We start from the raw sequence: 27,901 nt of genomic DNA, 5'->3' as shown, positions 1-27,901 counted from the left end.
TAATAACAATAATTGTTTCATTTAATACATGACGTCAATTTGACAAGGCATTTTATAGCTCGCATTTATCATCGAGATTGTACTCGGATGCTAAAGAAACAAAGTTTATTTTTACATTCATTTTTGTGCTAAACAACGCCGGGTTCTAATTAATTCGCATAGACAATGAGTTAGTGACGGCTGTATGTGTTGCATGCTCAAGGCATAACCTCGCGAAATTAAAAATAAAACTTGAACAGGCATGGCGTCCGCACCGCGCGCGTTCCACATTCGAAATAATAATTGTATTAAGGAAACATGAGCGCGGCGCATGTGTTTGTTTGTTTGTTTACCCGCCGGTGACGTCATATGTTTATTCTCGCGGGGAAGTCTGGGCTAAATGGACGTGATGTGGAATTGTTGTTGGTAAGCGATTCTCTTTTGTGTTTTGTATTGTTCTTTTTATTCATTAATGTTGCGTAGAGTATCGAATGCATTAGAGTTAGTGGCTTTACTCTATTGTTGTGATAAAAAGTAATTTATGTACAGTTGATTCACGAAATTTTCTTCTGTTATTGTTATAATATATGATGTTGTTCTATTTTTAAAGCTATGATTCCAATTTAATTAAATTTATTTTTATAAAGTGAACGCATAATTTTCTTGTGTAATGCAAATTGGATTTCTCGTTTGTAACTATTATGTTATATTGAAAATTGCCGAGGTTGGTCATTCACCTCACAACCCACACGTTACATGTTTTTCATAATTCGATATTGGGGCAGGTATAGGCATAAGTTGTCACAATGAACTTTTCTTCGTTTCCTTTTCCGTTTTAAAAATCCTTTCAACAGTTAATCTCGCGAAATCCTATGGTAAGTCGAGTCCTTCGAGTCTAAGGTCTTGCTAGGTCTATCCATCGCACCAGGTTGAGTACAGGATGTCACTGTAGCCGGGCTGCCCCTTGTTTACACACGCACACATGGCCGTGCACGCACACTAGACCGCGCCCGTCGAGCCGCTTATTTAGGTATATTGTTGTTTATTTTATTCGGCGCTATGCTCCGCCACGGGGCGAGCCTTTCGACTCAGTTTTAACGCGCACGTTTTATGAAACGACAACTATGCTTCGATGTTCGCTCGCAAGCAATAATTATTCATATCGGGACCGCTTCTACGCGCCGCGGTAAACAATTTCGCGATTTCATTAGGCGTTCTAAAATTAAAAAGAGTTGTATTTTTATTTATTTATTTTTTATTATAACCTCGCCGCCGGTGCCGGCGCGGTTGTCTCCGCGAATCTTAATAGCAGTTAATCATAGTTTATTTTTACCGTGCAACGTGTGTTAATAATTGTGTTGGGGCCACTTGTCGCATTTTTATTTTGTGTTCGCGTTTGATTGAAATTCGCGATTTGAATTGCGGAAGTTTCGCGTGTGATACATGAAGTATAAGTTTGCCGGTTGGGACTGACAAGTGAAGACTACAGACCTAATTAAAGAGATAACAAGTTTTAATTTTAGTTGCCAATTCGATTAAAATCCGGTATGTTCTAGGGGCGCGAAATTCAAAAGTTTGAAATTTGAGGATTGTACTTGTAAGTTTGGCGGGAAGAGGTGCTAACCAAGAAGTAGGCTGCACAGAAAGTTTGGAAAAGTGTTGAGTACACATCGGATGCGAGTGTTTTTTCAACGCGTTTTCGAGGCTAAGCGCTAGTTGTTTGAACAAGTGTGTTTTCTAATGGATTTATTTTGAGGTGAGTTTAAATTTACTTGTGTGTTGGTGTTTGTATTGTTTGCTCTCGGTGTTTTGTGTGAGTGTTCGCGCCGGTGGCGGGAAACCGAATACCTAGCCGGTTCTGTGCGTGTGTGAGTGAACAAACAATGGCGGTGTGTGCGTAGCATACGCGACTTATTGTCACTTTGTGTAAGAGGGGCGACAGGAGGGAGAGGTTACTTGTCATGTATTTAGGCGAAGACGAAACTTTGATGAGTTGACTTTTTAATTTATATGCTCCTTATGCTCGCGTGGGTCTGGGGGACATAGTGCCTATATTGACACACGTACAGTTCTCCGAATTTATCTCCGTATCTTTATTGATTTCTGATATCACGCCACCCGATGTTTTATGTAAACGCGAATATTAATTAGGCGTCTATATTTATACGTTGGTATTTTAACTTGCGAATCTGAGCAGGTGCTTTTATGATCGAATAATCATGTCTATGATAATTGCGGCTTAAACACATTAACACATTTTGTACCTACGAGTATCATACTCATGTTTATTCTTATTTCGCTATATTTATTCTTTAATTAATTAATTAAGATACCCAACAGCGTACTTACGTAGGTACATCAATATAATCCATCTTAGGACTTTGTATGAACTATGGCTGCAAATTGTCCTTCCTCAATTGTGGCTCTACCTACCCCATTAGGTATTACAGGCATGAGTTTAAGTATGTATTTAAAACAACGTCTAGGGCCCTGTGCAGAGGCGTTTCTTGCAGCTTCTTTTCCCCGGCTATACTTGCAAGTTGTGAAAAATGACGATGCAAAGTGTAACTATGTTACCTACTGAATTAAGATATTTTTGAATTTGAATTATGTACTTACTCTAATTGATTTAGTGCCATTTTTCTTATATAAGTACCCACTACAAAACCCAAAGCCACACAGATTCTACCTACTTACTTTTTTAGCTAGAGTGTAACTATGTTACTTACTGAATAAAGATATTTTTGAATTTGAATTTGAATTATGTACTTACTATAATTTATAATACTTATTTAGTGCTAATTTATTTAAATAAGTACTATAAAACCTAAAGCAACACAGATTCTACCAACTTACTTTTTCAGCTAGATTGAAATGAATATTGAAATTAAGTCTTTCGTCAAAGAAATTATATAACTGTAAAATTCAAATCAGGTTAGTACGTATTTTATTTACATTATCTAAAGCCGCTACAATAGGCATCATATTTTGCTAATTTAAGGAAACATATTGTTGCAAATTGCTTTGCATCCTAATCAAATTCGCAAACATTTATTTTGTTTAATTTCTGTATGTAATATACTTAATTAAGTACATAAATAAAATTATAAAATTTTACCTGTAAATAACAACTATTGGCATTAATAAATATGTTATTGAAGTTATATATACAGTCCCAGTTACTACTCACTGTTGTAAGTATGTAGTCGTTATATGAGCCATGTCAGGGGCCTTTGGCGGGTCAGTAATAACCCTGGCACCAGGGTTTATGAGGTTGGTATTCGACCTCATAACCCACACGATACGATGAAGAATATTAGTTAAACGACCCTTAGTCAAAACCTGTAATGTTCGAGAAGACTAAACATAGACCTAGAACTGTGATTACACTTTAATGCACAGTTCAATTCAGCTACTGTAAAAAATGCTACTTTCCTTCTTTCCGTAGCATCACGCCTGTCTCTGAATGGGAAGGCAGAGAAGTATAGTATTAATATACAATACACGCAGTTCTCGCCAGCCAGCCTATTGCTATTAAGCGGCCACAAATCCTGGAAACTACGAGACATCAATTATCTACGATCCAAACATGAATTCAAAGTCATAAAGTGAAATTCAGTGGTGTAGAAGCCGGAGTCAAGCCTTCTTTCCAACAATACCTACGTATATATCTATATAACTTTATATTATATTTTATAACCAAGTAGAAGATATTTACAAATAATATTATTCACTGTACAAAAAAGGGGTTTGCTCAGGTCGCATCGAACGAGACTGGGAAAGGCAAATAAAGGGGATGGAATATAAAAACAAGGGTTTGTTGGGCCGTTGGCCCTTGTCGACGACTTTTTTCAGACACACTTAAAGACTGCTCGAGATAGAATTACCAAAAGAGGCGGTGGCTCTAAAACTGGCTAATGGTGCTGAAAAAGCTGGACAAGACTTAATTTTATTTTATTTTCACAGCTTTTACAATTCTACCAAAATTCAATTCAAAATTCAAAATTTAATTCTTCAATTCTTCAGCAACGGAAAGTGCAAGGAAGTGATAGAGCTTGTTTTAGAAATGTCAAAGTACAATACAATTAAAGTTTGCATCTACAAGAATCAGTGCTAATAAAAAGAAAAAATACTGAATTAAAAAGAGGTTAATTGGTTTATATTTAAAATCAATGGCATAAATCATTGGGATAGTACATATCTTTTTTCGTTAGTTAATTAGTCATTGACAACAAGCTCTTTACAAATTACCCCATTTTCCTTTTTTAGGAAATTCGGCAGATGTAGTCGTAGTTGTAGTATACTAAAACATTTACCTACATATTTTGATGTATTTTTTTTGACGTGACTTATTGTAGATTTGCCGCAGATGGCATTAACTACTTGGCCGGAATTTGATGTTACGAATAATGTAAGAAAAGAGAAAAAACCCTTTTGTCTCTCGGTTGCATTCGTTAAATAAAAAAATGTCTGTAAGTCAGTTTAGCAAAACTAAAGATTTATAATATAAAAAAATATTAAAAAAAATAACCTAAGTAACCGTCCAACAAGCGCCAATTTGACATTTAATTGCCAACAAACTCTTGTGCAGTTTGGCGGACGGTACCGATGTACACATCTACATCTTTTTTGAAATATTTTTTTTTTAAATTATTTTTTTTAATAAACACAATATAGCATTACGCATGTGTCTCCAAAGGGGTAGGCAGAGGTGTATAGTATATACTCCCACTCTTCGCTAGCTGTGTTTAAGTCTTCTCATGTTTTTGTGGTCTTTACCTACCTTAACGGGCAGCAACATTTAAGCGTGTAGATTTAGTAAAAAGTATTTCTTTTCACTAGGGGCCTTCAACTCGCGCGCCAAAATATATACCTGTCACTGTCTTGCGTGTTGGTGGTGATGTTTTTACGGCTAATAGCCGGAACCAACGGGTTAACGTGCGCTCCGAAGCACGGAATCATATCTTACTTTTTCAGACAATTAGGTGATTCATGCCTACAAGTAAAGTTCCTATAAAATTTCACAAAGTGATTACGAAAATGTCCCCATAGGGAATCGAACCCGGACCTCCAGCTCTAACCACTAGACCACGGAGCAGTGAAGCAGCGTGGTGGAGTATGGCCTATGCCCCCTCCAGTTGATTGAGAGGAGTCCTGTGCCCTGCGGAGGGACGTATATAGGCTGTTTATGTTATGTTATATACTGTCTTGCATTTTTTTAATTATTTTTTTTTGAAGAAAGGTACATTTTTTCCTATTAAGTGACAAGTTATGATGTGCTGTGTGAAATGGGTATATATTTTCGAACCCGTCTAGAAGCCGAGTGATTCAAAAATAAGGCTGGTTTAAGTTCTAACAGGATCGAAACAAAAAAACTGGAACAGTATACAATGAACAAACAATCAGCACAAAAGACAAACGCGAAGTGTAGATATGTTCACATTGTCCATTGTTTGCTGCTTATCACCCTTGCTTTGATTTCCAAATCATTTTTTTTACCAACTTCATACTTACTAAAGTAGTTCTCCTTACGCATAGTAAATTATCCCGTAAGAATAAGGTGAAAATCTACACGACTTGCATCCATCGAGTAGTGTGTTGGACATCTCTGCCTACCCCTCGTGGGATAGAGGCGTTAGCTTCTTCTATCGTGTGGGTTGTGAGGTGGATTACCAACCCCATCAACCCTGGTGTCAGGGTTACTATTGAGCCGCCAAAGGCCCCTGACATGGCTCATGTAACGACTACGTACTTACATCAGTAAGTAACCGGGGCCAACGGCTTAACGTGCCTTCCGAAGCACGGATCATCTTACTTTCGGACAATCAGGTGATCAGTCTGTAATATCCTAACCGAACTAGACCACAAAGTAATTTTTGTGATGTGTCCCCACTCCTTCTACTCCAGTAAGGATTCGAACCCAGGACGTCCGGATCGTGAGCCCAATGCTCAACCACTGGACCACGGAGGTCGTTAATGTTGTTAGCATTAGCATATTATTTAATTTATTTTTGACCAAGAAAAGTAGGTAGCCAAATTATTTTAGATAATTAAAACACATAATAAATACATAAATAATACCGAGTTCTTACCGCGTTAAAATCAGGGATATGAGAATCCGATATTTCGACACTGTTGCAAGTGCCATGATCACGGGATGACTGATGAAGTGGAGTAGGTAGATCCATAATTTATGTGTTTGTTTTTTTTTTTAATTGAACCTCAAACCTAAAAAAAAATTGTTTTCGGAAATGTCACTTACCACGTTCTGACGGTGGTCAGTGGTTCTAAAATTGAATGATTTTTTGGGCGTTTTTCGATTGCATTGCATTTGGTAATAAAACTACTTATACACAATTGAAAAGGAACATAGTTAATATAACACAAGAATACAAATTATACAAACGTACAAAAAGTGGCCTTATTGTTATGGTAGCAATTTCTTCCAGGCAACCGTAATGAATAAATAATGAATTACCTTTTTTGTAATATTAGTTAAGAATTTTTAGTCTTACGTACATATACGTATAATATCACGCCTATTTCCCTTTGGGGTAGGCAGAGACCACGGAATTCCACTTACTACGATCCTGATACACCATTTTCACCGTTTTTTGCGTTTTTTTTAGGTTGGCCAAGTACAATAAAGTTACTTTAGTTTATAAAGTTACTTTAGTATAATTAACTAGATAAGTAAGTAGGTACCTACTAACTTAAGTGTTTTTAAAAATAGTTTCCATTTTCGGGTTAACGTTTATTTAGAAGCCGAGGTTCGCGCCCAACTGGGCACCCTCAGCAGGTCTTAAATTTTGTACCCTCAGCGCTCCCCATTTGTCCGGTCAAGTAGTTAATGCCACCTGAGGCCAATCTACAATAAGTAAAGTTTAATGATGTGTGTCTGTCTGTTTGTTTGTCCGTCTATCATGGCAACACGGAGCGACGAATTTACGCGACTATTTAAGTGGAGATAGTTGAAGGGAAGGAGAGTGACATACTATTTTTTCTCTCTATATTCTTATCTTATTTAGCCTATACGATCCCACTGCTGGGCAAAGGCCTCCCCTTGATTTTTCCACTCCTCTCGACTTGGCGCGATCTCCGGCCGATCCTTCCGATAAGCATTGAGGTCGTCACACCATCTTTTACGCGGTCTTCCTCGACTTCTATGCCCGCCCTGAGGTATCCAGTGAGTAACCACTCGTGCCCATCGCTCCGGATGCATCCGACAAACGTGTCCGGCCCAGTCCCACTTCAGTTTGGCGGACTTTTTCCCTACATCAGTCTATATTCACTCTAACACTCTATATTCTTATTTTGTAAAAATAAAATATCTTCTTCTTCTTATCGTGTGCGTTGTGAGGTGGAATACCAGCCTCATCAACCCTGGTGTCAGGGTTATGATTGAGCCGCCAAAGGCCCCTGACATGGCTCATGTAACGATTACTCACTTACATCAGTAAATAGTAACCGGGACCAACTGCTTAACGTGCCTTCCAAAGCACGGATCATCTTACTTTCGGACAATCAGGTGATCAGTCTGTAATGTCCTAACCAAACTAGGGATCACAAAGTGATTTTTGTGATATCTCCCCACCGGGATTCGAACCCGGGACCTCCAGATCGTGAGTCCAACGCTCAACCACTGGACCACAGAGGCCGTTAAAATAAAATATTACAAAAATCGTTAAATGACGAACTACCATATCTCACTTAAATAAATAAATAAATAAATAATTGTTTATTGACATAGAAAAAGATCGACACAACATTGGGTACTACAGCTAGGACACACAAATGCTACAGAAGTATAACCCTGCTACCTGAACTAGGAGACCTGTATCTCAGGAAGCAGTGTTCAGCAATTGACAACATTTTATTTTTACTAAGGTGCCTTAAATCGAAAACCATTTCGAGATATTTCTATGATTTACACAAAACACATTTTTTCAGATTTTTTAATTCAGTAATAATAGAAATATATTGAAAAATCCACGAGGTCAGAAGAGGAAGGCATAATAAGTTCAGACCTTTACATAAAAATTATAAAAAAAGTAAATGTCATACATAACATGACACTTTGTTTGCGACTTGTTTTAAATACGCATGCAAAGGTACATTACATTATACTGCCTTCATTCTATCAATGGCAGAATCCAATTTTCAAAAAATATTTTTTGTAACTTCTAGTGGAAAAATCTTGAAAAGAAAAAATACGTGTCTTCTATTTAAACAAGTACTTTCGAAATAGCACAAAAAAACCACGGCTTAAAAATTTGAAATGTTGTCAATTGCATCTTTTATAACGTAGGTTTAGGCAGACCATTGTTAAACTGAATTTATTTCATATTTCATTGTTACAACTGTAAAGTAGTCAATTGCAATATTGCTCTTAGATGAATTGCTTTGATGTGGCCTTTTTCGATTCGATTCTGCTCCGCACCACCCAAATCCCCTGGTAGTTGCGGCTTCCGAGTACATTCCGCTTAGGGACGGTACTGAAAAGTATCGGCGTCCGAAGGACGTAATATACGATCCCGACGACCCGATTACTCTAGCCATAGAGGCAGCCAATCAGCTCGCGACAACAAACACTTCAGGACCCCGATACCGACCCCGCCGGCGTGGTCGACGATTTCCCTCATTCAGCGCTTATCGCTATCGACCCACTAGGGTCGATTAATTCTTTCAAATATTTTTCCTCTCAGACGACGCCCTGAGCCGAGGTTCGCGCCCAACTGGGCACCCTCAGGCCTGTTGTCTTAAACGTTGTACCGGGTGAGAGCCTTCAGCGCTCCCCATTTGTCCGGCCAAGTAGTTAATGCCATCTGCGGCAAATCTACAATAAGTCACGTCAAAAAAAAAAGATGTGGCCTTCTTAAACCCCTGGCCTTTCTTTAAAACACCCTGGATCTAATCGTGGTATGTACGGTCACGAGCATTAATATACACTTTGATACCATGTCACATTAACTTTTTAGACAAATTGAACTGTAAGTCTCACTAAATGTCAAATATGATAGTGCGACAGGGTTCTAAAGTGGGTACATGATATTGCTCATGACTGTACGCCTTCCTTTTCCAACTCTACCACTTACACCCGCATCATAAATGTTATTCATAAGTCCACTTTAATTAATTAAGTAGTGGTGCGTGGTGGTAGTAGATGATTCCGTGCTTCGGAGGGCACGTTAAGGCGTTGGTCCCGGCTATTAGCCGTAAAAACACCTCCACCAACCCGCAGTGGAGCAGCGTGGTGGAGTATGCTCCATACCCCTCCGGTTGATTGAGGGGAGGCCTGTGCCCAGCAGTGAGACGTATATAGGCAGTTTATGTTTTAGTGGTGCTAATTACTGCAGATGCCATCTAATTTTATTTTAAGTTATACCTGTCATTTTCTTATCCGTTGAAAAAGATACGGACGGGTAATCGACAGGCATAAAATTTATGGAATACACGTCAATTTTAAGCAGAAATCTTAAACAACCGTCTAAAAGTTTTACATCGACCAATAACCCGACATAATTAAGTAGACAGCACGTCAAATGCATTGCATAACAGCGAGATGCCTATTTTATTCGCACGGGTTATTCATTCATTTTAAAATTAACTTGTTGACAATCATTCGTCCCTTTCCTTTTCGGCGGGTACGAAAATGACGGGTATAACTTAAAATAAAATTAGGAACCCAGCCGTGCTAGCCTAGTTGGAAGAACGCTTGACTCTCACTCTAAGGTCACAGCTTCGAATCCAGCACGGGCCTAAACCTATGCTTTTTCGAAATCGTTTTTCGAATTTGGAACATAAATGATGATCACGTGCTCAGCGGCGAAGGATAACATCGTGAGGAAACCCACATACCCGAGAAATGCGTTTCGGAAGTACCTAACCTAACCTGTATTAGGCTGGTTTTTCCTTCGCGGGTTGGATGGTCAGACAGGCAGTCGCTTCTGTAAAAAACCGGACCTATTGGAAGCCGGGATTAGGAAGATGATGACCGAGAAATAATAATTCTGTTAACATTTTAAAGACACGCAAAAATCACGTTGGATAGGTTATGTTCGTTTGGAATATTCAAATTAAGTATTAGCTAGATCTAAACAAGTATTTTATTACCCAATGATTTATTTACCAATCTGAATTAATAAATGGCCATCCTGAGTTCAATCCGGTTATGTATTCATTTGTAGCTATTTATATATTCGCAAGGCTCATTTTTTAAACTAGTTTTTCCGCCGCGATTTCGTTGGTGTAAACTTTTAGTTCACCCTGACCTTAGCAGCAGTAACTGTCAGTACCATTCAGAGGCGGAGGACAGGAGTTAGTACGGCTTTGAAATAGACTACTCTGGGCGCCATCTCACTCGCGTACTGAGTACTGCGGGAGGCAAGAGGGAAACCAATGCCTTATTTTTCCCTAAAAAGTATCATGGAGAATGCTACACGGACAAGAGCGTGACTCTTAAATAAGTAATGACGACATATAAACCGGTTTTCCTATACGTTTCTAATCTGCATTTGAACGCGATCTTTTTACTTACTTTTCAATTGTAGTATTTTTGATGTGATTACTGGAAGTTTTAGTTCTTAATTTTGTAGTTAAAGTTGTTTAAATGTACTTCATTCAAAATTTAAGACAAGAGGGAAACCACTGCCCTAATTTTACCTAATAAGTAGCACGGAGAATGCTACACAGACATGTGTGGTTCTTAAATTAGCGATGTGAGACTTTTTATCACAAGTTCACTAAGTCCATTCCTGAAGACTACTCTAGTCAGTCACTGGGTTTCTATCTATTTATTTTTAATTGTTTTTTTTTACTTCTCATTGTGGTCCCGTGGTAGACCGGCTTGCTTCTCAAACGGGGAGCGCTGGTTATAACCCTGGTACCGGACTTGCAAAGTGCAGTTTTCATTAACACAGTTGTCTCGGCCATTATAGACGGCGATACTTCACCACCTATGACATAACATCCATAAACAGCCTCTATAGGTCCCACTGCTGGGCACAGGCCCCCCCGTCAACAACATAACATAACATAACAAATACTTACTTTATTGCACAAATAGGAAAAAATAAAATACAATCGAATGAATACAATAGGCGGCCTTTGCCGGAGGGGGTATTAACTTCTTAATATTAAAATTGGAACATAATTTGAAAATATATACATAAGTAGTAACCGGGACCAACGGCTTAACGTGCCTTCCGAAACACGGATCGTCTTACTTTCGGACAAGCAGGTGATGTCCTAACCAAACTTAGAATCACAACGTGATTTTTGTGATGTGTCCCCATCGGGATTCGAACGCAGGACCGTGATCGGATCGTGAGCCCAACGCTCAACCACTGGACCACGGAGGCCGTTCAGATTCAGACTCATAAAGTCGAATGTGGCTTAGAGCTCAAGCCGGAAATTGACCCCGTGACTATACGCCGCAAGCCACGCGTTCTACGAACTGGGCTATCACGGTATTTATTATTGTATGTATGTATGTGTATGTATGTATGTTTTAATATAACGAGGAGTGTCGAAATAAAGAACAAACAACAGACCATCGTTATTCAAACAAAGCTCTTTAGGCAACTTGGCAACAAACAACTATAGTTACTTACATAAACTTTGATGTTTTTTTCCTATATACGTACAAAATGTGAGTATGAGTGTGTTTGTGTGTGTGTGTATGTGTGTGTGTGTGTGTGTGTGTGAGTGTGTGTGTGGATTGTGTGTGTGTGCGTGTAGGCGTGACGGTTCGCGATAATGTTATCGGAATAAGCCTTGCAAAAATACACAACAAACATAAGTTCAGTATATGTCGAAATTAGACATGAATTGTATTAAATTGCGAATTGATTCACTAATAGATAACAACCTTGGGTGAAAGCGCTCTATTACATAACATAAGCTCACGACTACACCCCAATTGGGGTAGTCAGAGTACATTAATTAAGTTGAACTAAATACCCACATTCACAGAGTTCTTTGTTAGACCAACGTGATAACATAAACTGCCTATATACGTCCCACTGCTGGGCACAGGCCTCCCCTCAATCAACCGGAGGGGGTATGGAGCATACTCTACCACGCTGCTCCACTGCGGGTTGGTGGAGGTAGACCAACGTGATAGGTGAGCCGTATCGCCGTCTATAATGGTCGAGCCAACAGTGTTAGTGGAAACTGCACTGATAGATTAATAACTCATTGATGCAAGTCCAGTACCGGGGTTCGAATCGGCGCTCTACGCTTGTTTCAGAACCCCGATACCAACCCCGCCGGCGTGGTCGACGATTTCCCTCATTCATCGCTTACCGCTATCGGCCACTAGTCGTTTAATTTGTAGGTTACTTGTCTTTTGATATCAAATCTTTTTACAACCTTTATTGTATATTTTTTTTTATTTAGAATATTTTAACTTTTTTATACGATATTGTTTTTTCAATCTGTCTTTTCACTTCTGACATAATATGTAAGATTGGAATTACATGCATAAACCGAAATTGCTGAATTATTTCTCAAAATAACACACTTTAGTTGCACAAATTCTTATTATTTAATTAATATCCTCTGCCTTAGATACTGGCGGCCCTAGCAAAATATTTAGACGGTGCGAAACATCAAAGTGACACCCCTCAGTCCGTTAAAACACAAAATTTTTCGATTAGTTCACGGCCATCGAAATTTACCAGTTTAAATCTTTAAAAATGTTCTTTACCCGATGAAGTTAGTTTGCGGCCAGGGTGGACCAGTCTTGGTTGACTGCGCTCCCCATTTGTCCGGCCAAGTAGTTAATGCCATCTGCGGCAAATCTACAATACGTCCAAAAAAAAGGTATATAGTCTACTAAATACGATTACATAACTTATACAGGTGTTTTAACTTAATGATAATTTTGGTAAGTAAAATTGGTTAAAATAATGGATACGCCATTTTTTAAAATAATGACTAGCAGCTGTTGATACATTGTCTTAATAGGCTTTAAGTAATTAAATGCATTTGTAATGTTTAAATAATTTATGCAATAAAGAACAAAAGACATGCTTTTATGTGAATTCATGACGGTACGGAGGTAGGTACAATGGAGTATGAAGGAACATATAGGATTATTTGCAAAAAATAGCGATCGGCACATTGTTAATACCAGGAATAAAAATAAACTTGCTTTACAAGTCAGTCGATTACATAAGATTACTAAATCTTTTAAGGGGCAATATATACGTTTTTACAATAAGATTCCCATTGACATTCAGATTTTGCCTTTCAACTGTTTTAAGACAGTAGTTAAACAAAAACTTTACAAAAAAGGTTATTATAAAGTTAGTGATTATTTAGAAGATATGAATGCATGGGATTAACTGTCTGAGAACTGATATTAGGCAGCTAAATTACTCAATTGTATACCAATATTTTATGTTTATTTTTATTTTTTTAAAGAACGTCTAGGGCCCTGTGCCGAGGTTTTTCTTGCAGCTTCTTTTCCCCGGCTATACAGGCTGTGAGAAGCTGCAGTAGTTTTAGGCGGATGAGACGTTCGTTATGTAAAATTGACGATTCAAAGTGTAACTATGTTACCTACTGAATAAAGATATTTTTGAATTTGAATTTGAAATTTGAAAAGGACTTTCCAGGCTACGTTCGTCAAAAACAATACAGATGGCGTTGTATGTTGTTGTAATATGGATAAATATCTGAAATAAATATTTCATTCATTCATTCATTCATTCATTGTACAGCTTCAACGTGATAATTACCTATTTTCTCATTACTCGGGGGTATAATAATCGCAGAAGCATATATAAAAATAGGCAGGCAGAGAATGAGGGTCTTTCCAATCGACGTTCCCCAAACACACGATAGATGGCGTTGTTCACTTTTAACGCGGTAATTACCTATTTTTTCATTACTCGGATACATCATCATCAGCCCATTAACGTCCCCACTGCTGGGGCACGGGCCTTCCCTATGGATGGATAGGGAGATCGGGCCTTAAACCATCACGCGGGCCCAGTGCGGATTGATGGTTTTTAACGACTGCTAATGCAGCCGGGACCAACGGCTTAACGTGCCTTCCGAAGCACGGAGGAGCTTGAGATGATTTTTTTTTTGTGGTCACCCATCCTATGACCGGCCTCTGCGAAAGTTGCTTTACTTCAACAATCGCAGACCGAGCGCGTTAACCGCTGCGCCACCGAGCTCCTCAATACATAATTATTCAGCAGCAGAAACATTATAATACTAATTGTTACATGATATTTGGATCACATTATGTATAGAATTACGTTGCTACCTATATCGCTTCTCTTTATTTTGATCAGAATAATAATGGTGATTGACAACTTTTAATATTAAAATGAATGAATAACGTATAAAATAGTCGTCTCGCTCATATGCAGTCCGTTTGACGTGTGCTGTCAAATTAATTCTGTCGGATTATTGGCCAATATACAATTTTGTTTTTTTTAAATCTTCCGCCTAAAATTGCTGCGTATTCCATAAATTTTATGCCTGTCGATTATCCGTCCCTTTCCTTTTTGGTGGATAAGAAAAAGACAGGTATGACTTAAAATAAAGCAATCAGGACAATTGTGTGTTGTGGTTTATGCGGAATAAACCTTTTTGTTATTATTATTTTTTTTATAATAGAATACAAAGAAAAAATACAATTTATTAAAAATTCAGTTTCAGGCTCCGGTCTTTTTGGGTTGCTACTGTAACACTGGATTAAAAACAATATATCGCGTTGCTACGCTCTCTTGGATCTGTTTTGGATAGTGGTGTAAATTTGCTATAATAACTTGTAATAATAATAAACAGCCTCCGTGGTCTAGTGGTTAGAGCGTTTGGCTCACGATCTGGAGGTCCGGGTTCGATTCCCGATGGGGACATTGTCGAAATCACTTTGTGAGACTGTCCTTTGTTTGGTAAGGACTTTTCAGGCTTGAATCACCTGATTGTCCGAAAAAGTAAGATGATTCCGTGCTTCGGAGGGCACGTTAAGCCGTTGGTCCCGGCTATTAGCCGTAAAAGAACACCTCCACCAACCCACAGTGGAGCCGCGTGGTGGAGTATGCTCCATACCCCCACCGGTTGACTGAGGGGAGGCCTGTGCCCAGCAGTGGGACGTATATAGGCTGGTTATGTGAATAAATAAATAAAATAACACCGTTAAACCCGGCGGTTTGTCTCGGCGCTATAAAAAAAGACAATGTTTTAGACAATGCAATAACCTCCTTCTTTTTTAAAGTCGGTTAAACAGAAAATCCAATAAAAAAAAAACACTGTTTTATCTGAAATCTTTCTGCATACTCGACTAGTACGAAATTGCGCCTTCCTACTGATAAAACAAAACAACCTAAATAATAATTCGGCCTCGAAATCTAAATAAATGGCTATCAACATACTTCCGACCCGCTTTTGCTTCCTAAATACTCTGAAATAGGCACGTGTGTATGATTACATACATACACACATACATACACTCACGCCCGAGAATCTTAACGGGGGTAGGCAGAGCAAAGACAAAGACTAACAAGATAATCTACCAGATCTACCTATAGCCATGACATTCGTTGAAATAGGCATATGTCTAAAATTGCTTATCACTTCATTCACACATACACTCACGCATGCGATCATATGGGGATGGACAGGCCTCAAATCTACAAGTCACAGCGGACAAGTCCATGGCTGACGATCCAAAGGTCCTGGGTTCGAATCCCGGTGGGGTCACGTAACAAAAAACGCTTTGCGAGACTGTGTATGTATTTCCTTCGAACCTGACTTACTTCTCTTGCTTCCTCCACATTCGTCAATCGTTTCATACACGCACGCCGGTTCAGAGTAGATCTTATCTTATTGATGCTTTTCTAAGGACATCTCCAATTTGGTCAATGTCCGTCCTTCTAAGTCTTCCTCTGCCAACCCTACCACCAACCTTCGCTTTATATACTGCTTTCGTAATCCTATTATCCTTCATCCGCTCTATGTGTCCAAACCAACGTAACATTCAATTCTCAATCTTAGTCACTATATCTTCCCTCAAGGTCATGTAATTTTATAAAAACTGAGACTGGGGCACAGCTGAAAATCAGCGTTATGGCACTCCCTCAATGTCGGAGTGTCACAACATATTGCTGAGATGACGTCCCTTTTTAGAAATAAGTTTGTAATTACTATGTTCACTCCTACTGTTATACCAATACTTATATCTAAAATAAATGATTTCTATTCTATTCTACTTGAGCAAACCTCACTCCCAAGATTATGCTCAAATCCCTGTTTTTATATAGGAACTGTGGGGACCTTTGGCGGCTCAATAATAACCCTGACACCAGGGTTGATGAGGTTGGTAATTCACCTCACAAACCCATACGATAGAAGAAGATAGGAACTCTCACATTGACAAGCGTAGTAAATTATCCCTTAGGAATAAGGTGAAAATCTACACGACTTGCATCCGTCCGATCATGACCTATGCAGGGGTAGTTTTCGCTCACGCGAGTCCCTCTCAAATCCACCGTCTACAGTAAATACAAAATCGTTTCATGCGGAAAGCCATGGGAGCTCCGTGGTTCCTTCGAAATGAAAATCTGCACATTGACCTAGGTCTGCCAACCATTGCCCAATGGCTCCAATTAGCTTCAAAACGTTTTTTCAATTCTGCTCCGCACCACCCAAATCCCCTGGTAGTTGCGGCTTCCGAATACATCCTGCTCAGGGACGGAACTCAAAAGTATCGGCGTCCGAAGGACGTAATACGTAGAGATTGCTACTTAGCAATAAGGCCCTATTGTACTCATTCTATTTCTCTTTTGTTTTGTATTTTGTTTTTTCCTGTTTGTGCAATAAAGTATTTGTTATGTTATGTTATGGTAATATACGATCCCGACGACCCGATTACTCTAGCCATAGAGGCGGCCAATCAGCTCGCGACACCAAACACTTCAGAACCCCGATACCGACCCCGCCGGCGTGGTCGACGATTTTCCTCATTTAGCGCTTATCGCTTATCCTAAGTACAATAAAAGTCGACACGTGTGATAGATAGTTACCTATTATCTATTTATCATGCCCGCGATAAATTTAGGATAAACTTATAAATTGTTCAACAGTTGCCTATAAATAATGTACATTATGTATTAAAAAGTAGGTACAAAACAGAAACAAGGACATGTTGCATAACGTATTTTTCTCGTATAAAGAGATTGAACTGTCTGTATTCGTTCAGGTAACGCCTCTGAGGCATAGGATAAGGAATACTACGTATAGAATCTCCTTGCTATCTTAAAGATCGCTTCGTCTTTCATTCTTCCACTCTTACCCGCAACCTCCGTTCATCCAACAATCTGTCTCTAAATATTCCTTCCCATTCCTCAATTTTCTACTCCAAGTCTTTCACGGTGCATGCTGTCCGTTTGTGGAATACTCTGCCTGAAAGCATTAGGAGAGCTTCGTCTATGGAGTCCTTTAAAGGGCAAGTCAAGGCGCATTTCCTTACTTCTATTTCCTCTTCATCTTCATAATCTATCTACTCCTTTCCTTCTATAGTATATGTAGTAGTTTAAGAATTGATATTTATTTATTATAACAATTATAATTATGTGTATTGTTATTATTATGTAGTTTATGTAGTCGAAAGTGTATTTATTTTTATACGTACAAATATTCCCATGCTGCGCTATCCCGCTACATTACATAATATTAAATATCTCCTATACTTAAATGTTGCCTGGAAGATATTGCTACTTAGCAATAAGGCCACCTATTGTACTCATTCTATTTCTCTTTTGTTTTGTATTTTGTTTTTTCCTGTTTGTGCAATAAAGTATTTGTTATGTTATGTTATATTATTATTATTATTCTATTCTCATACAAAATGCGCGTTAGTACCTTTCAATCCTCTTACTTCCATTTCGATCATGACCTGCCGCAATATAACGCAATATACCTACATAATTACACGTTATCATATAGAATTGCATCTGTCAAGTTCAACATTGATAACTTATAAACCTGTTGTGCATTTACCTACGCGTTCTAATCGTATAGATACACTCAACATTAGATACGTAATAATCGAGACAAATTATCGAGTAATAATCGAGTGAGTTATCGTTACATGAGCCATGTCAGGGGCCTTTGGCGGCTCATAACCCTGACACCAGGGTTGATGAGGCTGCTATTCCACCTCACAACCCACACGTTAAGAAGAAGAATATAAGTAAAGTCAAGAAATAAAGAAAGAAAAATATGTATTTATTCTACGAAAAATACATAAAGACAATAAAAAAAAACACAATGTATTAAATACTTATGATGTATAATACATTGTGGTTTTTTTAATGGTAGTATTTTCGTTCGTTTAACCTTATTTTCATGGATAACAGACATCATCTCCGTAGCGTTATCCCGTTTTTCACAGGGTCCGCTTACCTAACCTGAAGATTTGACAGGTCCGGTTTTTTACAGAAGCGACTGCCTGTCTGACCTTCCAACCCGCGAACAGAAAACCAGCCCACAGGTTAGATCACATACCTCCGAAAATGCATTTCTCGGGAATGTGGGTTTCCTCACGATGTTTTCCTTCACCGCTGAGCACGTGATAACCATTTATGAACCACACATGAATTCCAAAACAAATTCGACAATCATTGGTTTAGGCCTGTGCCCCGCCCTGTAGTTCCGGGCGCAAGAATAGGGCTACGGTACCCCCTGCCTGTCGTAAGAGGCGACTGAAAGGGGACACTGGGGATCGTGAGTGATAAGGGCGGGGGCCCGAACCACTCAACACACGATCTCCGGGATGGACGGCAATGCGATATGGCCTCGCATCGCCGTAAAACTGGGATGGCGTAGGGGTGGGGATCTACCCCGGGACGCGCTTTAGTGAAAGCAAGTGCGAGGGGAGCACCGGTGCGTTCGACAGAGATCCCGGAGCTCCCCGACATGCACCGCAGAGGGCCATCGGAGGGGTTTTAGTCGGTAGGAGTCCGACATAACCTCGTCGCTCCCCCGGGTGGCGAGGTATCCATGAGGATTTCCCCTTCGTTACCAAAAAAAAAAAAAAAACACACGTAAATTTTAAGCACAAATCTAAACCAACCGTCTAAAAATTTTACGTCAGTCAATAACCCGACACATTAATTTACTCATTCTTCCTAAAATTAAGAGCTGTGAATCATCCGTCCCTTTCCTTTTCGACGGATATGAAAATGACGGATATAACTTAAAATAAAATTAGGCGGTGTCTCCAGGAATCGGGGCCATTTCAATACTTACATGTGATCCAAATATCAAGCAATAATTATTTTTATATGCTTCTGCCATTACATTGTATTTTGGAATAATTATGTACCCGATTAATAAGAAAATAGGTAATTATCACGTTGAAGATTTACAACGCCATCTACCTATATTGTTTTTGATGAACGTAGCCTGGTATGTCCCTCATTGGTATAATCATAAAATAACGATTAGACCTTTTTCCTGATTTCCTTTTTTTCCTGATAGACTAAAAACCGTATCGATTTCAGAGTTTTAATTTAATACATAGGTACATACATAAACTCACGCCTTTTTCCCACCGGGGTAAGCATAGACTGTAGAATTCCATTTGCTTCGATCCTGACACACTTCTCTTGCTTCCTCCACATTCATCAATCGCTTCATACACATTTTTTAAAGAACGTCTAGGGCCCTGTGCCGAGGTTTTTCTTGCAGCTTCTTTTCCGCGGCTATACAGGTTGTGAGAAGCTGCAGTAGTTTTAGGCGAATGCGACGTTCGTTATGTGAAAATTGACGATTCAAAGTGTAACTATGTTACCTACTGAATAAAGATATGTTTTTTAATTTGAATACATTAAACCTTAATTTAATGTTTCTAATCATAATATCTATAGTATTTTAGAGATAAAACAAGATGAAACAAAATCAGGGCGTTATTAAATGCAGGTGATAGGTGGTGTGCCGTATCGCCGTGTATAATGGTACATAAATATATCAATTATTTAATTATTTTTATCACTTGTGTATTACGTGTTTATTATCTAAGCATTTCAAGTAAACAACTGCTTTTAAATCAGTACAAAGCGTACAGGCGCACTCGGTCATAACATATTACAAGCTGGAGGTTAGAAGGAAAGTAGCATTAACTACGTATATTTTTAAGGTATTTCGAGGGGTCCTGCATAACCCTGCGATCCTACAAGCTATCGGGCTGCAAGTCCCAAATCTACGGTTGAGGCATGGTCCGCGGAATCAAATTTTTCATATACCCAAGAGTCGCACTAATATAATGAGGCAAGATCCCGTTACCACCGCTCTGAATATATTAAATGAGGTTGCCAAGGAAATAGACCTGTTCAATTGTTCATTGGCGAAGTTCGCAGAGGCTATAATTAAAATTTTATGTGATAATAGGTAAGATATTTGATAAGTTTAGTATCTAGGTATATAAGTATACGTAATATTGTAAATATTGAAATAATAATTTAAGTTTATATTAACTTATGTGTCTAAGTTACCGCCTTGGGCATATGCCTGTATGGTAACTTATAGTTGTAATTATTAGATAAATAATTAAATAAATAAATAAAAACATGCAATAGATTTGATAAACGTAATATAACAATTGAGCAGCGTGGTGGAGTGTGGAGTATGCTCCATACCCCCTCCGGTGGGTTGAGGGGAGGCCTGTGCCCAGCAGTGGGACGTATATAGGCTGTTTATGTATCTTTTACGTAATTGATTACATCACGAATTTAAGAGCGCTCTTGTCGGTGTAGCATTCTCCATTCTTGTCTATCAAAGGACAATTCACTTCCTTATAAGACACGACGTTCACCTTCTCTTTAATCTGTTCCATGTAAGCTCTTCTTGGTCTTTCCCTTCCTCTCTTCTTGTAGCTTTCCTTCTATGATGTTTTTAATACATTCCTCGTGTTTGAACGGTTGATAAATAAGGCATATCCGGCGAGCAGTCGATGCATACACTACACACGGCTGCATACCCCTTCAGGGATAGAGGCGTGATGCTATATATGTACAGTCATGAGCAATATCATGCACCCACTTTAGAACCCTGTCGCACTATCACATTTGACATTTAATAATACGTACGGTTTAATTTGTCAAAAAAGCTAATGTGACATGGTTTCAAAGTGTATACATATTAGTACTCGTGACCGTACGCTAGTCGCTATCCTTCACCAATAACTCTCAAATGTCAGAACGTGCAGTCACATTTATGCTTCTTAACCGACTTCAAAAGAGATGTAGGTTATGTTGAGTGTATAGATTCGTGTTAGTCACTTTTAAACTTAACTAAAACACAATATAATTCCAGTACACACCATCTAATTTTATTTTAAGTTATACCTGTAATTTTCTTATAAGCTGAAAAAGAATGGGACGGGTAATCGACAGTAGCCCCCTAGCATTATTCCGTTTTTCACAGGGTCCGCTTACCTAACCTGAAGATTTGACAGGTTCGGTTTTTTACAGAAGCGACTGCCTGTCTGATGGGTAATCGACAGGCATAAAATTTATAGAACACACGTCAATTTTAGGCAGAAATCTAAAACAACAAGGGTGCTGTGCCGCTAGGGCTGGCCTTTGCAACAAGAACGCGTAGTTCTATTTTTATTTAAATAAAAAAAATATAAAAAAGTTTAAAAGTATATATATATATCGGGGGTCTCATATCTCTGATTTTTATGCGATTAGAACCCGGTATTGGTCCCGATTCCTGCAGACACCTAATTTTATTTTAAGTTACTTATACCCGTCATTTTTTTATCCACCGACAAGAAAAGGGACGGATGATAGACAATTGTTAATTTTAAAACGAATGAGTTAATAAATAAATAACCCGGGCGAATAAAATAGGCATCTCGCTAGTATGCAAACCGATTGACATGTGCTGTCAACTTAATTCTGCCGGGTTATTGGCCAATATATAGGGAGGGTTTTTAAAATGCCTGCTTAAAATTGACGTGTGTTCCATAAATTTTATGCCTGTCGATTACCCATCCCTTTCCATTTCGGCGGATAAGAAAATGACAGGTATAACTTAAAATAAAATTAGATGGTATTTACAGGAATTATCACCATTATATTTTTTCTTTTCCTTTTAAACGTATTCACATACGTATCTTTAAGTACTTGTCTTGCTAGGTACTCTTTGTTGTGCAAATTCTAGATCAGATAAGTAGTACCCTCATCTATAATACGTAGACTTATTTCTTATTCTATGCTACATACAGGGTGTTAGTGACATCGTAACGAATACTAAGCGGGATGGTTCAGATCATGATCTGAGTTGATATCGAGTGGAATTTCCTGTCGGAAAAATCATGAAGATTTTTGTTTTTTTTTTTTTTTTCTGTTCCATATGATATCAACTCAGAATCATGGTCTGAATCATCCCTCAAAGTTTTCGTTACGATGTCACTAACACCCTGTGCACTACACCTAAATCTACATCTAAACTACATTGGCCTACAAAACTAACTAGGTACTTACTACGAAAAAATAAAAACGGAACATGTTATAGGTATTTAAGGTCACAAATGCCGCAAGAATGTTTGCCTGATGCAAGTTGTTGTCTTGATGACTTGTATTGTGCTCTGCCTACCCCATTAAGGATTATAGGCACGGTTTTAATGTATTGTATGTGTCGTGGCCAGATCGTAGAATTGATCACTTCATGATGTGTCCGACCATTTCATGAAATAGCCAACTATCGTTAAAACGTCAACGTTTAATGATATTTCAATTAACGTTTGGCCATATTGTTAATGCAGGCGGTGTCCATGTTGTGTGGTGTAATTCCTTAGGTCCAAATTATTTACCTATTACATACATAAACTCACGCCTATTTCCCACCGGGGTAAGCAGAGACTATAGAATTCCATTTGCTTCGATCCTGACACACTTCTCTTGCTTCCTCCACATTCATCAATCGCTTCATACACGCACGCCGGTTCAGAGTAGATCGTATTGAACCTTTACCTATTCGATATGGAAAATTGTACAATTAGATTGATTCATCGATTATAATATCAATCAAGTTTTAAATATGATCGACACCAGCGCCACTATCGGTGGATAATGTTACTAATTTTACGATAATCATGATTGCTAACGTTTGGCCAAATATCATGAAGTAATCATGAATTTAGTTGTTCATATTGTTAAACGTTTTGTGTTCATTGATCTGGACAAACTACATCATGATGTGGCCAACGAATGATGTTATATTTCATGAAATAGGACCATTTTCATGAAATTCTGCTATGCTGTTCTGGGAGCAAATAAAAAAACATAGAAAACGTTCAGCTGCTTGTCTTCCCGGGCATGTCGTAAAAACCGATAAAGGGATTGTGTCCTCTAACATGATGGACTAATGTTATGGGCGATAGGCTGATCCCTTATCACCATAAGGTTCCTCATATCCAGCTTACGACATCGTATCAACAGTGGCTGCAAGTTGTCTTTGATTACTTGTGGCTCTGCCCACCCCATTAGGGATTACGGGCGTGAGTTTATGTATGTTCATGAAATGATCAATTCTAAGATCTGGCCACGACATAATATGTATGTAGTACAATAAAACTGATAGCAAAAAAAAAACAAAACATTGTTTGTTTTACGTAGGCAGTACACTGATATGGATAAGAGTGTTCTAGGTTTTATTAACATACATACAAAGCATCACGCTTGTATTCCCGATGGGGTAGGCAGAGGTGCCTAGAACACACATTCCTCGCCATCTGTTTAACCCATGTATAAGCGGTGAGCCTATAGCTATTAACCCGGCACGAACCCTGGAAACCACGTGATATCAATTACCCATGGTCCACAAGCGGTCCTCAAGCTCGCCACAAATGGCCCACCAGTGGTTCATAAGTGGCCCATATATGGTCCACAAGTGGCCCACCTGTGGGTCATGACACATAGTTTGGGAAGCCCCGTACAAGTCAATACTAGCTTCCCGACCACTTCACCGCCAACCGGGAAAGCGACCCCGTCTAATACTCCACTACATTGCACTAATTACGTTAGTACGAAATCTAAGAAATAGTTTTAATTCTTATATATTAAATACAATTTATAACATTATTTAGGATAATAGAGATAAGCCAAATTAAATAACCGTTACATTAGGATAAGACGTAATTTAGATTTTGCCTGAAACTGCTTTACTATGGATAAGATAAATATCAATTTATTAATACGAATTATATAAACAGCCTCGGTGGTCTAGTGGTTAGAGCGTTAGGCTCACGATTAGGTCCGGGTTCGATTCCCGATGGGGACATTGTTGAAATCACTTTGTGAGACAGTCCTTTGTTTGGTAAGGACTTTTCAGGCTTGAATCACCTGATTGTCCAAAAAAGTAAGATGATTCCGTGCTTCGGAGGGCACGTTAAGCCGTTGGTCCCGGCTATTAGCCGTAAAAATACCTCCACCAACCTGCAGTCGAGCAGCGTGGTGGAGTATGCTCCATACCCCCTCCGGATAATTGAGGGGAGGCCTGTGCCCAACAGTGGGACGTACATAGGCAGTTTATGTATGTTTATGTACCTAATACGAATTATGAAGTGGAGAACTGTCAAAACCAATGATTTTCTAATTCTAATTTGTTTTTGAATCTATTTCTAAATAATGTAGATAATAGATTACCACGTGCTCAGCGGTGAAGGAAAACATCGTCAGGTAACCGACATTCCCGAGAAATGCATTTTCGGAGGTATGTGACCTAACCTGTATTGGGCTGGTTATCTCTTCGCGGGTTGTAAGGTCAGACAGGCAGGTGCTTCTGTAAAAAAACCGGACCTGTCAAATCTTTAGGTTAAATAAGTGGGCCTGTCAAAACGGAATAGCGCTAGTCGTAGTAGATATTATGTTAACATGGAAGAGCTCGGTGGCGCAGCGGTAAACGCGCTCGGTCTGCGATTGTTGAAGTTAAGCAACTTTCGCAAAGGCCGGTCATAGGATGGGTGACCACAAAAAAAAAGTATTCATCTCGAGCTCCTCCGTGCTTCGGAAGGCACGTTAAGCCGTTGGTCCCGGCTGCATTAGCCGTCGTTAATAACCATCAATCCGCACTGGGCCCGCGCCGCGTGATGGTTTAAGGCCCGATCTCCCTATCCATCCATAGGGAAGGCTCGTGCCCCAGCAGTGGGGACGTTAATGGGCTGGTTATAATGACTAAGTAAATAAAAGCTGGATTGTTTACTTACAAAACACACATATCCGCAATGTAAGTCTCAACTGAACGCGCAACAGACGCAAGTATATAAATCAGAGTTTCATTATATCAGATAGTTGGGTTATGCAATTTGTGTTTGCTACTGCAGGAAAACAATGAGGTATGGGAAAATGGCTGGTTTCTTACGTAGATGTTTGTTCTCGTTTGACTTAGACAAACAAATTGTTTCCATGTGAACCTAGAAGCAAAACACGGTGCTTGTTTGGTCATGCTCATGTACGGTCACGAGCATTAATATGTATACACTTTGGTACCATGACACATTAACTTTTTTGACAAATTGAAGTGTAAGTCTCACTAAATGTCAAATATGTTAGTGCGACAGAGTCCTAAAGTCGGTACATTATATTGCTCATGACTTTTCTAGGTGGGGAGTTAGTCTTGCAATCGGCGCTTACCGCTATCGACCCACTAGGGTCGATTAATTCTTTTAACTATGATCCCCTCAGACAATACCCTGAGCCGAGGTTCGCTCGCAACTGGGCACCCTCAGGCCTGTCGTCTTACATTTTGAACCGCGTGAGGCCAAGTAGTTAATGCCATCTGGCGCAAATCTACAATAAGTCACCTCAAAAAAAGTTAGAACTTAGTAAGTGATGAAAGTAACTTAATTTAGTAAGGGCGTAGGGGTGCAAGGGGTCAGGCAGTCAGTCAGTCGCTTCTGTTAAAAGCGCGACCTCCGAAAATCTCTGAAGCAATTTCTTCCAGGCAACCACCATCAGTCATAAAAAAAAACTCGGATATAGCAATGTATTTACTTAGAAAGTAGGTAGATATGTAGAAAGTTCGTTAAAATTTGCAAACTAATTGTTTCTACAAGTGATTTCATTGTTTGTTTTGTCAAGAGAAAATTATTTTATGAACGGTCACGAGCATTAATATGTATGTATACACTTTGGTACCATGTCACATTAACTTTTTTGACAAATTGAACTGTAAGTCTTACTAAATGTCAAATATGTTAGTGCGACAGAGTCCTAAAGTGAGTACCTACATTATATTGCTCATGACTGAACACATACAGACGAACTGATGTCTCCTCACGTTTCTCACAGGGTCCGCTTACCTAACCTGAAGATTTGACAGGTCCGGTTTTTTACACAAGCGAGTACCTGTCTGACCTTCCAACCCGCGAGGGACAAGGGAAAGCCAGCCCAATACAGGTTAGGTCAAATATTATTTTATTGGGTTGTAAGGTGGAGTACCAACCTCATCAACCCTGGTGTCAGGGTTACTATTGAGCCGCCAAAGGCCCCTGACATGGCTCATGTAACGACTATTTACTTAAGTACATCAGTAAGTAGTAACCGGGACCAACGGCTTAACGTGCCTTGCGAAACACGGATCATCTTACTTTCGGACAATCTGGTGATCAGCCAGTAATGAACTAACCAAACTAGGGACCACAAAGTTTTTTTTTGTGACATGTCCCCACCGGTAATCGAACCTGGGACCTCCGGATCGTGAGTCTAACGCTCAACCACTGGACCACGGAGGTCGTCAAGTGTTATTCTATGCTGTAGGTACTACTTAGTAGGTACTTAAGTAAGAGTTTTGTTTTTACAAAAGTTGTACCTACCTCCATCCATAATCATTAATAAATGGCCATAAATAGTATGCTCATATATTACTTTTAATAGCATTATTCGTAAAGTAAATTGCTCAACGTGTTTTAACGTAATATATTAGTTTTCTTTGTGGTAATAATTGCGAATTAAACACCTGTTCTTTTTTTTTGTTAAATTGATATAATGTACGTTACATACATACAGTCATGAACAATATAATGTACCCACTTCAGGACTCTGTCGCACTAACATATTTGACATTTAGTGAGACTTACAGTTCAATTTGTCAAAAAAGTTAATGTGACATGGTACCAAATTGGATAAGTCTCCACCAACCCGCATTGGAGCAGCGTGGTAGAGTATGCTCCATACCCCCTCCGGTTGATTGAGGGGAGGCCTGTGCCCAGCAGTGGGACGTATATAGGCTGTTTTTGTATGTTGTTTGTTGGTACCAAAGTGTATACATATTAATGCTCGTGACCGTAGGTACATGAATTCAGGCCCGTAATGGGGTGGGAACAGCTAAAAGTAGAATCAGAATATAACTTGCAGTCACTTACGAAGTTCCGAGTGTATCACTAAAGGGGTAGGCAGAGAATGAGGGGCTTTCCAATCGACGTTCCCCAAACACACGATAGATGGCGTTGTTCACTTTTAACGCGATAATTACATATTTTCTCATTGCTGGGGTGCATAATTATTCAAAAATACAATGTAAATGGCAGAAGCATATATGCATATATGAAACTAATTGTTACTTGATATTTGGATCACATTATGTAAAGAATTATGTTATTTTTATTTTGATCGGAATAATTATTGGTGGAAGTTGTAATTGTAACTTGGTGTTATAAAAAGTGTCATCATTTACACCCAAAAACAAAGATAAAAGATTTATGTCTGTTATCCAAGAAATTAAACGATTAAACGAAGAAAAAACTTAACAATGCCATCGTAATGGTCTTCATTTAAAAAAAGGGCCACAATTCAGGCATTATTTAAGTCAATTTGATGAAACTACTTTTACATACATACATACATAAACTGCCTATATACGTCCCACTGCTGGGCACAGGCCTCCCCTTAAT

At 38.9% G+C, this 27,901-nt stretch overlaps 1 protein-coding gene across 2 annotated transcripts in view; it reads left to right on the top strand.

Moving 5' to 3' along the window:
* The first annotated feature begins 257 nt into the window (after window positions 1-257).
* Window positions 258-27,901, top strand: part of LOC126377852 (forkhead box protein P3) — a 94,425-nt gene continuing 66,781 nt past the window's right edge. The window contains exon 1 of one of the 2 annotated variants that reach the window (XM_050025842.1): window positions 258-405. The gene's annotated coding sequence lies outside the window, so the exon portion shown is untranslated. Of the gene's footprint in view, window positions 406-1,026; window positions 1,736-27,901 lie in introns of those variants that run through there. The other variant, XM_050025841.1, reaches the window with a different exon arrangement.

Source organism: Pectinophora gossypiella, chromosome 24, assembly GCF_024362695.1.
Source record: "Pectinophora gossypiella chromosome 24, ilPecGoss1.1, whole genome shotgun sequence".
NCBI lineage: Eukaryota > Metazoa > Arthropoda > Insecta > Lepidoptera > Gelechiidae > Pectinophora > Pectinophora gossypiella.
Note: the sequence above shows the minus strand (reverse complement) of the source record. Positions and strands in the feature narration are given on the sequence as shown.